The sequence below is a fragment of the Argopecten irradians genome, chromosome 4, assembly GCF_041381155.1.
Source record: "Argopecten irradians isolate NY chromosome 4, Ai_NY, whole genome shotgun sequence".
Taxonomy (NCBI): Eukaryota; Metazoa; Mollusca; class Bivalvia; order Pectinida; family Pectinidae; genus Argopecten; species Argopecten irradians.
In genome coordinates, this window is record NC_091137.1 from 25,802,463 (window position 1) to 25,815,043 (window position 12,581).

General features: G+C 34.8%; 1 pseudogene; it reads right to left on the minus strand.

Annotated features, from left to right (window-relative positions):
- Positions 1–1,798: 1,798 nt before the first annotated feature.
- On the minus strand, positions 1,799–7,785 carry LOC138322199 (uncharacterized; annotated as a pseudogene).
- Positions 7,786–12,581: the final 4,796 nt, after the last annotated feature.

Sequence of the window (12,581 nt, forward strand, 5' to 3'; positions counted from 1 at the left end):
GTGTGTGTGTGTGTGTGTGTGTGTGTGTGTGTGTGTATGTATGTATGTATGCATGCATGTATGCGTATTGTGTCATGTTAGTACACATACATGCATATTATGCAGATTAACACCATGACATGCTATGTAATGTTTTTATATATGATGTATCATAACATACAACTTGGTGTTTTAAGTATTGTGAATGAGTGCGTATGCAAGTGTTTGTATGTTCGGTGTCCATTTATATATACTATGTAAAATGTTTGAAAATAAAAAATTAAAAGAAAATAAAGAATTCAAAAATCTACGATATAAAATTCTTCATAGAATTCTAACTACAAATACTTTTTTACACCAAATTAATGTAATTGATGATGATTATGTACCTTCTGTAAGAACTCTCCAGAGACTTTTGAACACTTACTAATTTATTGTGGCAAAGTAGACAAAATATGGAAAGAATTCAAAAATTGGTTAAATAATATAAGCCAAAACAACTTTCATATAGGTGAAGATTTGGGAATAAGAGATATACTTTTTATTTGTGAAATCGGACCACCTGTTATTAATCATTTGATACTAATAATCAAATACCATATTTATAACTGTCGCTTCAGGAAGACCCAACCAATTTTTGAGAGCTGTAAGAAACAGTTTTGTAAAATAAAACAAATTGAAAAAATAGTGGCTACTGAAAATAACACTGTTAATATATTTACCCAAAAATGGTTCCCCCTTAACTATTTAACTACTTTATTAATTTTTTTTTTAAATGAAAAATATCTGAAAAACAAACATTTGTTTTTTTTTTTATATTATGGGCAACTAGATATTTTTCTTGTGCTAAAAAAAGGTGTTGTTTATGTTTGTGTTATTTTGTTGTTGTTTTGTTGTCTCCTATACATGTGGCATATGTGGAACTATCTATGTACCAATTATGGTTACAACAAAATTAGCTCTTCAAGAAGGTAAATATCTCATACTACCCTAGCCAATAAATTGCAAAAAATATATTTAAGAAAATGTGCTTATGACATATATGAACCTTCTTATGTATGAAATCTTATAAGGATTAATTCATTGGCTTTTATTAAAGTTACACATATACAATGCATGTATGTATACCCATGGTATGTGTGAATATATGTATATGAGTTAATTTAATTTCCCTAGATTGCATATGCAGAATTATTTTACTTCTTATTTTCTATCAACCAGTTTTAACTGACCCTTGTGGAAACACAATGGACTTTTATGGGTCATGTTGCTGCTGAAGATAAAAATAATGTGTTACTGCTATTGTGAAAAATTTATACATGTATATGTTAAGTCTGTATTAGGGCCCAACAGTGCGAACAACCATACATGTAAAAATACATGTAATATATGTGTGCTGGTATAGGAAAATGAGAAATGGAACATATATGTATTTTTGAGGTATTTTTGAGGTTCCCCATTGATGATTGATACTGTACCTAGCGTCTCTTGTACACATACATGTAAGCAATTTATGTCTAAAGTTTCAGAAAATTAACAAGGTACGTGTATTTATAATAACATGACATAATCTTCAATCAGATGAATGCGACCATTATTGCACAGACATAGATTTAACTAGTTGTATTACGTACATGTCCAATGTCTCTGTTTCTTCATTAAGCCTACAAATAATTTATACGCGTACGGCTCCTGTTGTCTGTTAAACGTTTTGAATATTGACTAAAGGAGACTCAAAACGATGCATAATTATGTTATAACATTAAACTCTGTAACATCCACATGTTTAACTGTCTCAAAAGAAGTAGAGATTCTCTGTGCTACTTTCGGTTTTGTGAATACATTCGAACTCCTCGGATTGTTTTAATGATTAGTTCCGGAGGCAAAATACGAAACGAAAGGGTAAAGGTCAAAACAAGGGTGATCAGAAGCCAAATTTGTTTCATATCATGTTATATAAAAACATGAATGTCATTTTTTTACAGTCACAGTGATTAAATTGACAAATGCAATGTTATCATATTTTACACCATGAAACCTTCACAAGATGCTAGTTTTGATGTACATATAACTTCCAAAAATGTCATTCATTTAGGCCAAAAAAAATTATATGTGTGTTTCAGGTTACATGACTGAAAAAAAATAGGGTAGGTTGGTCGGGATTTTTTTTTATTTCATTTTTTTTTTATTTTATTTTTTAAGGAGGGGTGAGGGAGGGGTCAAGTGGCTTTATAACTACATTAAAAGTAATTTAATAATACATGTAAGTTGTCTCTTAGGTTTTAGGCTGGCTAGAAGTCTTTTATTTCTCATTACCGTATTCGTAATTAAACATTATCTGGATAAACTTAAAGCATGCGTAAAAATCTAAGTTGAAAACTTCATACACAACATTTTGGTTTTGAAAAAGTGTGATAAAATAGCTAGGGTCGGAAGTAAAAACTAGGGTAGGTAGGGGTACCTGAAACATACCAACATATTTTTTTTTAGGCCTTATACAGTAGTATAAAAACTGGCAATAATATGACATTGCAGTGAACATAACACTGATGTATGAAGTTTTAATTTTTACATAAAAACTTAAAGTAAAAGTTTTGAAGCTTAGGAAGCATATTAAAAACATATTCTGGATCAAACTGAATCCTCTGAGAACAGATGTTGTTTTTCCCTGCACTGGTCCAAACTACAAAGTCACACCATGGCAATCCAGTCACTGCCATTTCTCCTTGTACTTGTGCAAAGTATTTGTGAGACTTATCCAGTTCTGGGCCTTCTTCAGTTGTTTTCATGTATAATGATAGAAATTTCTCTAAAATATCAAGAACCTCCATTTCACAGATTTTTTTGTCCATTTATACTGAAAGGACACTTAATCTCCAATACTCCTTCTTGACATTCACTTGGCATGGAGGGGTCGATAACTTTGCCGTCACAACTTGCTCCTAAAAACGCAGCAGATTGGAGAAGAAACAGGCCAGTATTCTCTATCTGTATGGGAGTACCAAATGATTCCATTACTGCCATGTAGTCAACCTTTGCTCTCTGCTCCATATCTATTCCCCGTTGGACAGAAGGTGGTAATGTACTGTACCTGTAGATTGTAATTGAAATAATTTTAAATCCATTATTAATAAAAAGTGAAAAAGTGCAAAGTAATAAAACATAGATTATGCCATTTTTCTTCATTAAATAAGTTACATCATCATTAAGCATACTTAGATGAGACACATAGAGCTTACATGTATTAGCTGTGTATATAAGCTGTTGAAGCCTGGCTTCCATTTCATTTTTTGTGGTAGTCACTTCTTCCTCCTCCAGAAAGTCTGGGACACTATCTGGTATGATAGCAAGGTGTGCCATACCTGCAGTATTAATACATTTTATAAAAATTTCCTGTAAACACTCAGTTTATCATATCCATACACAGAAGAATGAAATTAACTTCATATTGTCTAAATTCTCAAATTAATTTTAGAAAAATAAGACTTTGAATCAATTTTAATTAATGTTGATCTCTGCACAATATTTGGTCATTGTATAAATACATGTGTGTTAAAGTAAAAAAAAAAAAATGAAGCTGGCTTTATGTTGATCAATAAACTTGAGTAATGCTTGCACATTTAAACTGTGTTATATTCTTTTATAAATATATATGTATATACTGTTATAGTATTGTATTGGAATGAGTGATGAAACGATCTAGTTGTGGGCAAAGGGGAAATAACTCTAAATCACACATTTGGAACTTTGGAACTCTTTTGTTGTGAAAGATAGAAAATAGAGAAGAATAAAAGGAATCCAAAACGAACGGACGTGTTTTATTCCCCAAACATATGAAGCAACACACAACATGGTGGAGAATCCGAATTTAATAGATGTTACTTGCAGTACTCCTAACAGTATGTTTACTTCAGGCTGTGATCCCATTTCGCACCTCGACACACCAATTCGATGGAGTGACCATGCTGACGGGATCACGGAGAACAACGTTAACCGCTATCACGCCATGGCGGGAAACGGAATGAACGGTGCTGTGACAAATACTGAAATACCATGCCCTGATGACTATCCAAATATGAATATGCTACCTCGTCCATATTTCTCACAGACTCCCGACGGGAACCCGGGGTACAGTTTACCACAGACAGATTTCCCTCAACCAGACGGTAATTATAATGTTCACGTTCCCGCCCATAATTCATCACGTGGCCATGGAGTCGGTCCGACATTTATCATTTGAGACGTCATCCCTGATAAACATTTAAAATTTTCCGGGTTCATGAATGAAGATGGAGAGAAGTTTTTGCGTGAGTTTCACAGTTATCTCACACTCTCTCATAACACCCTTGGAGTTCGCCTTACTCCCTACATGAATGATGAGTGTAATAATTGGGACACAGTTTTACCTGCTGTTACATTTTCTATGAACAACTCTGTACACAACAGCACAGGATTTTCACCATTTGAGGTTATTTTTTGCCCAGCGACCAAAGTTTCCTCTAGTTAATCATACGAAGGATCTGAAATCTCTTCCAGTGGACATGAGAGATTACGTCGCTCAAAAGCAACAACTCTTAAATGACATTCGTACTGATCTACATGCAAATGTACAGAAAACCCAACATCATATGTTGACAGCTACCAATCAGGGTAAAGATCTTATAGATCTCAAGCCAGGAGATTATGTTTATATGACTAATGAATACACAGGACCTGCAAAGAAACTTCATCATCATTATGATGGTCCTTATGTCATTGATGAACACGTCAGTGGCCACATGGTCACACTAAACTGACCCTACAGGAAAGAAATCTTTTCCTCAACCTATTCATGTTGACCGTTTGAAGATTGCTCATTTACGACAACCATCACCGTCAAATTTCTTCACAGTTACCTCCAAACGGACCTTTCAGACTACAGGTACCCAAACTCTGACTGTAATGTTTGACAAGGGAGATAATCGACAGAGTAATTCCCCTTTGATGTCTTCATCTAACCAGGATGATGCGCTAGTAAAGGAATCCTCTGCTCTGCTGCCACGACGACAATTACCTAAACCTCCTGTTCAATCCATGGTCCACAGAGACAAATACGGAAAACCTCTGCGGTACAGAGATTCGGATCACATTGACCCTGACATTGTTTTCGCCACCCAAGATCCTACCACTTCTAAGGTCAAGGTGAAAAAAGTGCTTGCTCAACGACAAACTGCAGCTGGTATTCAGTATCTTGTACATGCGGTTGGAGAGCCAGCTCAGTTAGCAACTTGGTGTCCTGCCTCAAGTTTGAACACTAAAGCTCTACAGTTAATCGCTAAATGCCCACCTAAATGTGTTTAGTTATTTGTATTAACTACTTTATAAACCAAGCCTGATTCATTGTAAGTGAAATGAACATTCTTTAGTATAATCCTAGGCTTGTTTCATCTCCAATTTCATAGTTGAATTTGAAATTGACCAGTATTTCAACAAGTTTCTTTGTATTGTTTTGAATATAATGACATGTTTCATATTTCAAAATGTTTTTATGCCAACACCATTGTATGATTTTTCAACTATTGCTTTTTTTTATAAGTATTACTCCATGTTACTACGGACACCGGAGATTACATGTATATGGTTACACCATTGTTGATCACATGCATTCATTATCAATACATTTGTGTACCATAGGAGTATTTTGTGTATACTTGTTATAATTTTCACATTTCTTTATCTTGTGTGACTTTGTATACAAAGACATGTGCGTTTTATCTTGAACTCTTATGAAAATTGCCAATGTTCTTATTAAGGTATCATGTTCCCTTGATTTTTCAATAATGTTGTACCTATGGCTACAATGAGTTATAACATACCACCATTTTATATCAACATGTACACATTTTTGAGTGAGAAATCTTATGGTCTATCAACTCTAAGTGAATACTGAATATTGAATTATAATGTATGTTGTATGTACCTCATATGATTAGCCTGGTAAACTTTGACCAAACTGAATGATACCATATTAATTGATGTTCACTGTATTTCATATACACTACTGTTTCTGTTTGAATTATGTTTTCCTTCTTTGATACTTTTGGGTCAATTTAATGCTTCAGTAGCATTACCTTGTTTAAAAACTTACTCATTACTCCAATTTCATGTATATTTTTTTTACAACACCAAATTTACCAATTGAAATAATTCCCCCATACTATTTACTAATATACTGTTCAATGTATTTTAAATGCAACTGTTTGCATTTCTTATATTAACTGAATTTCATGTAATTTTTCTCTTAAGTGTCCATGCACTGAATCTTTTCATCACTCATGGTAAAATTTTTGATACATTGGGCAAAAATTTTATTTTAAGGGGCGGCATGTTATAGTATTGTATTGGAATGAGTGATGAAACGATCTAGTTGTGGGCAAAGGGGGAAATAACTCTAAATCACATTTGGAACTTTGGAACTCTTTTGTTGTGAAAGATAGAAAATAGAGAAAAATAAAAGGAATCCAAAACGAACGGACGTGTTTTTATTCCCCAAACATATGAAGCAACACACAACAATACACACCTGTGTTTGGAAAAATGGAACGCAGCTCCCTCATTTTCTCAGCATAGTGGGTTATAATCCAACATCTTGTCAGATGTATGCCGAGGATCAAACTCGAGAACTGTCCTTGAAGGTTTCTCAGGTTCAAGAGTCGGCTTGCTCAATTGAGGTCTCTTAAAGGACATGGCTTCATAGTTAGCTTCCTAGGCACATTCCATTTGGACAATTTGGATGTACATGATAAAGTACTTTGTTGTATAGCCACTTCCCTGTTGAAGTCATTCAGCGCAAATAAAAGTCCACCAACATGGCTACAGCACTGTGCAAGTCTGTAAAACAAGGGAAAAATACTCATCTATTGTTGAAAAAATGTAACTTCTAATTGTCCACTTTTTTAAATCATTTTCCTTTCTTTAGAGTTCTTTACATATCTACATATTATGACAATTGAATTTAGGGACCTTTTCCTTTCATTAACCAATGACCCATGAGTCTACAGCTAAGTGAGAAATTGCTTCATGTACAACATATGCCACTTGATCTATATACTTGCTGTAATATACATCATTTAACAAAACGCTTACCCTATGGGGCACTGACAGTGGGCATGGGCTGGTTTATCTTGGTACAAACATATGTACACTCTGTATTTCTGCTTTTTCATGGAAGCTAATACTGATGCTGTGCAATAGGTGACATCTGTATCAATCTGTGAACATAAGAACAATAAATTTAATTAATTAAAAGGAATGCATCACAGCATGGCAAGAAAAAAATCAGGGTTACTGTAATAGTAATAGATTCAAGTGAGCAAAGTTTGCAATTTTACATCACATGTTCTGTTGACAAACCTCACAAAATAGGAGAATATTTAAAATTCATCCACTTTAATAGCTAATGTGTTATGGGTAATGTAATTATGATGATGTGATATAAGCCTACGGTCTACTCTTGCGTGTATAATGTACAGTAGCTGTGGTTACTGTACTGTTGATGTTAACGTGGTTATAACTTAAGTTAATGATTTCGTGAGCAACAAAAATGACCAGAACACAACAAACCTGTGCCAATTTTATATCTTGCACATCTTCTGCCTGAAAATGGGATACCGCTCTATCCATGGTGCGAAAAGAATTCACGTTTCGTTCATCCTGTTCTTCTCTCAGTGTAGCTGCGATGACGTAGCTCTGAACGACGGACGTAAGATTTCTGACAGATGTCGTCGTCAGAGCTACGATTCCATCCCGTTGACCGTAGCAAAACATCGGTGAAAAACACGTGTGTCCATTGTAAAACTAAAATTATTTTGTAAGGACATTTGAAATGGCTCGCATCTCCGACGGTCAATGATAGAAAGTCTCAAATATGTACCAAGTACCATATATGGAAGACCTACAAATTTTCACTACGAAAGAAATATAATGTCAGAGTTTTAACATGAATTTTAAACATGTTCATTATTTCCAACAAGCACCACAACAAATAATACTGATACATTATAAGCACCAGACATATTGACCAACAAGTTTTATTCTTGTTTGTATTAAACTTCAAAACATTTACCTGTTGACATTTGTTCGACCACATGAGCACCCAACAATCAAACAACGGCTGTATTTGGTATATTATAAGCACCATGTGTTATTGTGCACCACAACACTATGGATTTTAGGCACCATAATAGTTGACCGAAACATAATCGAAAGGCCATGACATTATTGACCATTGAAATATGATCATTATGCACCATGACAATTAGTTGACCAACAAGCACCATATTACTAATACATGGTATATTAAAGCATATAACGTACAGCCACAAAGTGCCGATGGGATACATCGGGCTTGCAACATTTATTGACCACAAGCACCACAACACTAATACCTGGTATATTATGGCACCATGACATTATTGACCAACAAGCACCACACAACACTCAATACCTGGTCTCCTTCGATAAGGCACCATGACATGAACTTGCACCAAAACCATTAAATCTGGATATTCACCATGACAATTGTTGTTACATGCACCACAACACTAAGAATAGTATATTATGCACCATGACATTATGACGGTGCACCACAACACTATATCTGGTTTTATAATCACCGGGACAATGTACGGTATCCACACACTGATACTGGTATATTATGCACCGCACAACACTAATACCTGGTATATATTAAGGCACCATCAACATTACTTGACCTTTTGCACCACCCCTGGTATATTATGCACCATGACATTTATGACCCGGAAGCACTATTAATAAAATATCTATAATTATGGGCTCGTTTTCCCAGTAAGAACCATAGTAAGCACCGCAACATTGAAATAGGCCTAGTACACTGAATAAGGTAATAAGGTTACAGAAACATTTCGTATATCTAATATTGCTTGCGTTAAGTTATTTTAATTCAACAAAACGCAGAGCATTAAATTAAATTCATAAAAACTGAAGCATTGAAAGTTTCGTGTTATTTTATATCAATATATAACAAGCGACCACACATAACTAATACCTGATATCTATTATAAGCACCATGACATTATTGGACCAACAAGCACCACAACACTAATACCTGGTATATATTATAAGCACCATGACATTATGACCAACAAGCACCACAACACTTATACCTGGTATATTATAAACACCATGACATTATTGACCACAAGCACCACAACACTAATACCTGATATATTATAGGCCACCATGACATTATTGACCAACAAGCACTACACAATAATACCTGGTATATTATAGGCAACCATGACATTATTGACCAACAAGCACACAAAACTAATATACACTGATATCTATTATACGGCACCAATGACATTATTGACCAACAAGCACACCACAACACTAATACCTGTTGATATATAATTTTTAAATAGGCACCATGACATTAATTGACCAACAAAAGCACCACAACACTAATACCTGATTATATTTTAGGCACCATGACATCGAGTATTGACCAACAAGTCACCACATAACATAATACCTCAGGTATATTAAAATAGGCATCCCATGACAATTCAGCATATGACAACACCTCAAGCACCACATAAGTGACATAACTAATACCTCAGGTATATTATAGGCACCATGACATTATTGACCAACAAGCACCACAACACAAATACTGATATATTATAAGCACCATGACATTATTGACCAATAAGCACCACAACACTAATACCTGTTATTATATTATAGGCACCATGACATTATTGACCAACATCAAAAGCACCACATAACTAATAGCCCTCAGGTATATTATAGGCACCATGACATTATTGACCAACAAGCAGCCACATAACATTAATACACTCAGGTCTATTATTAAGCACCATGACATTATTGACCCAAACAAGCACCACAACCACTAATATCCTGGTGTATATTATAGGCACCATGACATTACTTGACCATACAAGCACCCACAACAATAATATCCTGGTATATTATAGGCACCATGACATTATTGACCAACAGACAACCACACCACAACACTAATACCTGGTATATTATAGGCACCATGACATTGTTGACCAACAACAGCACCACAACACTAATACCTGATATATTATAGGCACCCATGACATTGTTGACCAACAAGAACCACAAACAATAATACCTGGTAATATTATAGGTACCATGACATTATTGACCAACAAGCACCACAACACTAATACCTGGTATATTATAGGCACCATGACATTGTTGACCAACAAGCACCACAACACTAATGTCTGGTATATTTTAGGCACCATGACATTAGTTTGACCAACAAGCACCCACATAACTAATACCTCAGGTATATTATAGGCACCATGACATTATTGACCAACAAGCACCACAACACTAATAAATACCTGATATATTATAGGCACCGTGACATTACTGACCAACAAGCACCACATAGAAACTAATACTTCAAGGTATATTAATATAAGCACCATGACATTATTGACCAACAAGCAACCACAACACTAATACCTGGTAAATATTATAGGCACCATGACATTGTTGACCAACAAGCACCACATCACTAATACCTGATATATATTATAGGCACCATGACATTATTGACCAACAAGCACCACAACACTAATACCTGATATATTATAGGCACCATGACCATTATTGACCAACAATGCACCACATAACTAATACCTCAGGTAATATTATAAGCACCATGACATTATTGACCAATAAGCACCACAACACAAATACCTGATATATATTATAGGCACCATGACATTATTGACCAACAAGCACCACAACACTAATACCTGGTATATTATAGGCACCATGACATTGTTGACCAACAAGCACCACAACACTAATACCTGGGTATATTATAGGCACCATGACATTGTTGACAAACAAGAAACCACAACAATAATACCTGGTATATTATAGGTACCATGACATTATTGACCAACAAGCACCACAACACTAATACCTGGTATATTATAGGCACCATGACATTGTTGACCAACAAGCACCACAACACTAATGTCTGGTTTATTATAGGCACCATGACATTACTGACCAACAAGCACCACAACACTAACTAATACCTCAGGTATAATTATAGGCACCATGACATTATTGAACAAACAAGCACCACAACACTAATACCTGATATATTATAGGCACACGTGACATTACTGGGCCACACAAGCACCACATAAACTAATACCTCAGGTATATTATAAGCACCATGACATTATTGACCAACAAGCACCACAACACTAATACCCTGGTATAATATATAGGCACCATGACATTGTTGACAACAAGCACCACAACACTAATACCTGATATATTATAGGCACCATGACATTTATTGACCAACAAGCACCACAACACTAATACCTGATATATTATAAGGCACCATGACATTATTGACCAACAAGCACCACAACACTAATACCTGATATATTTAAGGCGCACCATGACATTAATTGACCAACATGCACCACAAACACTAATACCTGATATATTATAGGCACCATGACATTGTTGACCAACAAGCACTCACAAACACTAATACCTGATATATTATAGGCACCATGACATTATTGACCAACATGCACCACAACACTAATACCTGATTATATTAAAGGCTACCATGACATTATTACCACCATGCACCACCAACTAATACCATAAATAATATAGTCACCATGACAAAATTGAACCAGACAAGCACCACAACACTAATACCAGGTATATAAAAAGCACCATTACATTATTGACCAACAAGCACAGAACCATCACACTAATTACCTGGAATATTATAGGCAACCGAAGAACAAAAAAATGACCTCAAACACAATTGCAAACCACTTACCACAACACTAATACCTAGTTAAATATATAAAAAACAACATGACCATAGCCAAACCGAAATATAAAGAAATTACCTAAACTACCTAATATTTCCTACAACTTTTGTAGTTGCGTTATCTTATTGGTAAAGTTTTTAAGTCAAGAGATTCCTTAAAGTTAATGAATGTTCGAGAACACAGGGTTCAGAATATTAGTTGAGGTGGTGTTCATGGTGAAATGGATGTTGGATGAAAGTTATGTTTATTAAATAAAAAAATTTATTTACTGTTAACCGAAATTTCATTCGTGGCTACTAAATTTCGCGAATTTCCATTTCACATCAAGTTCCTGTGATAATAACCAATTCATGGATTTAAAAACTGAATAGGAATTCATAGCAATTTTGAGTGGATAAAGAATTTATTTATTTGCGAATATAAACTTTCTCGGGTATTTTACTTGCACCACGGAATTCACGAAAGTAGATTGCACGTGAAAAGAAAGTTGGGTTAAATAAAGGAAGCGAACCTATTGAATGCTTTTTAAGGTTTTAGTCCATGGTTTTTGGTTATGTTTTAATTTCGGTATTTTGTACTATTTTGTAAAGAAAAAGGTGTGCAAATAGGAAGTCCAAAAATATGACTTTGGACAAATGTTAAATGTATAGAATGTTTGATGTCTCCCAGGGCTTCCATAAGGTTGGCAGA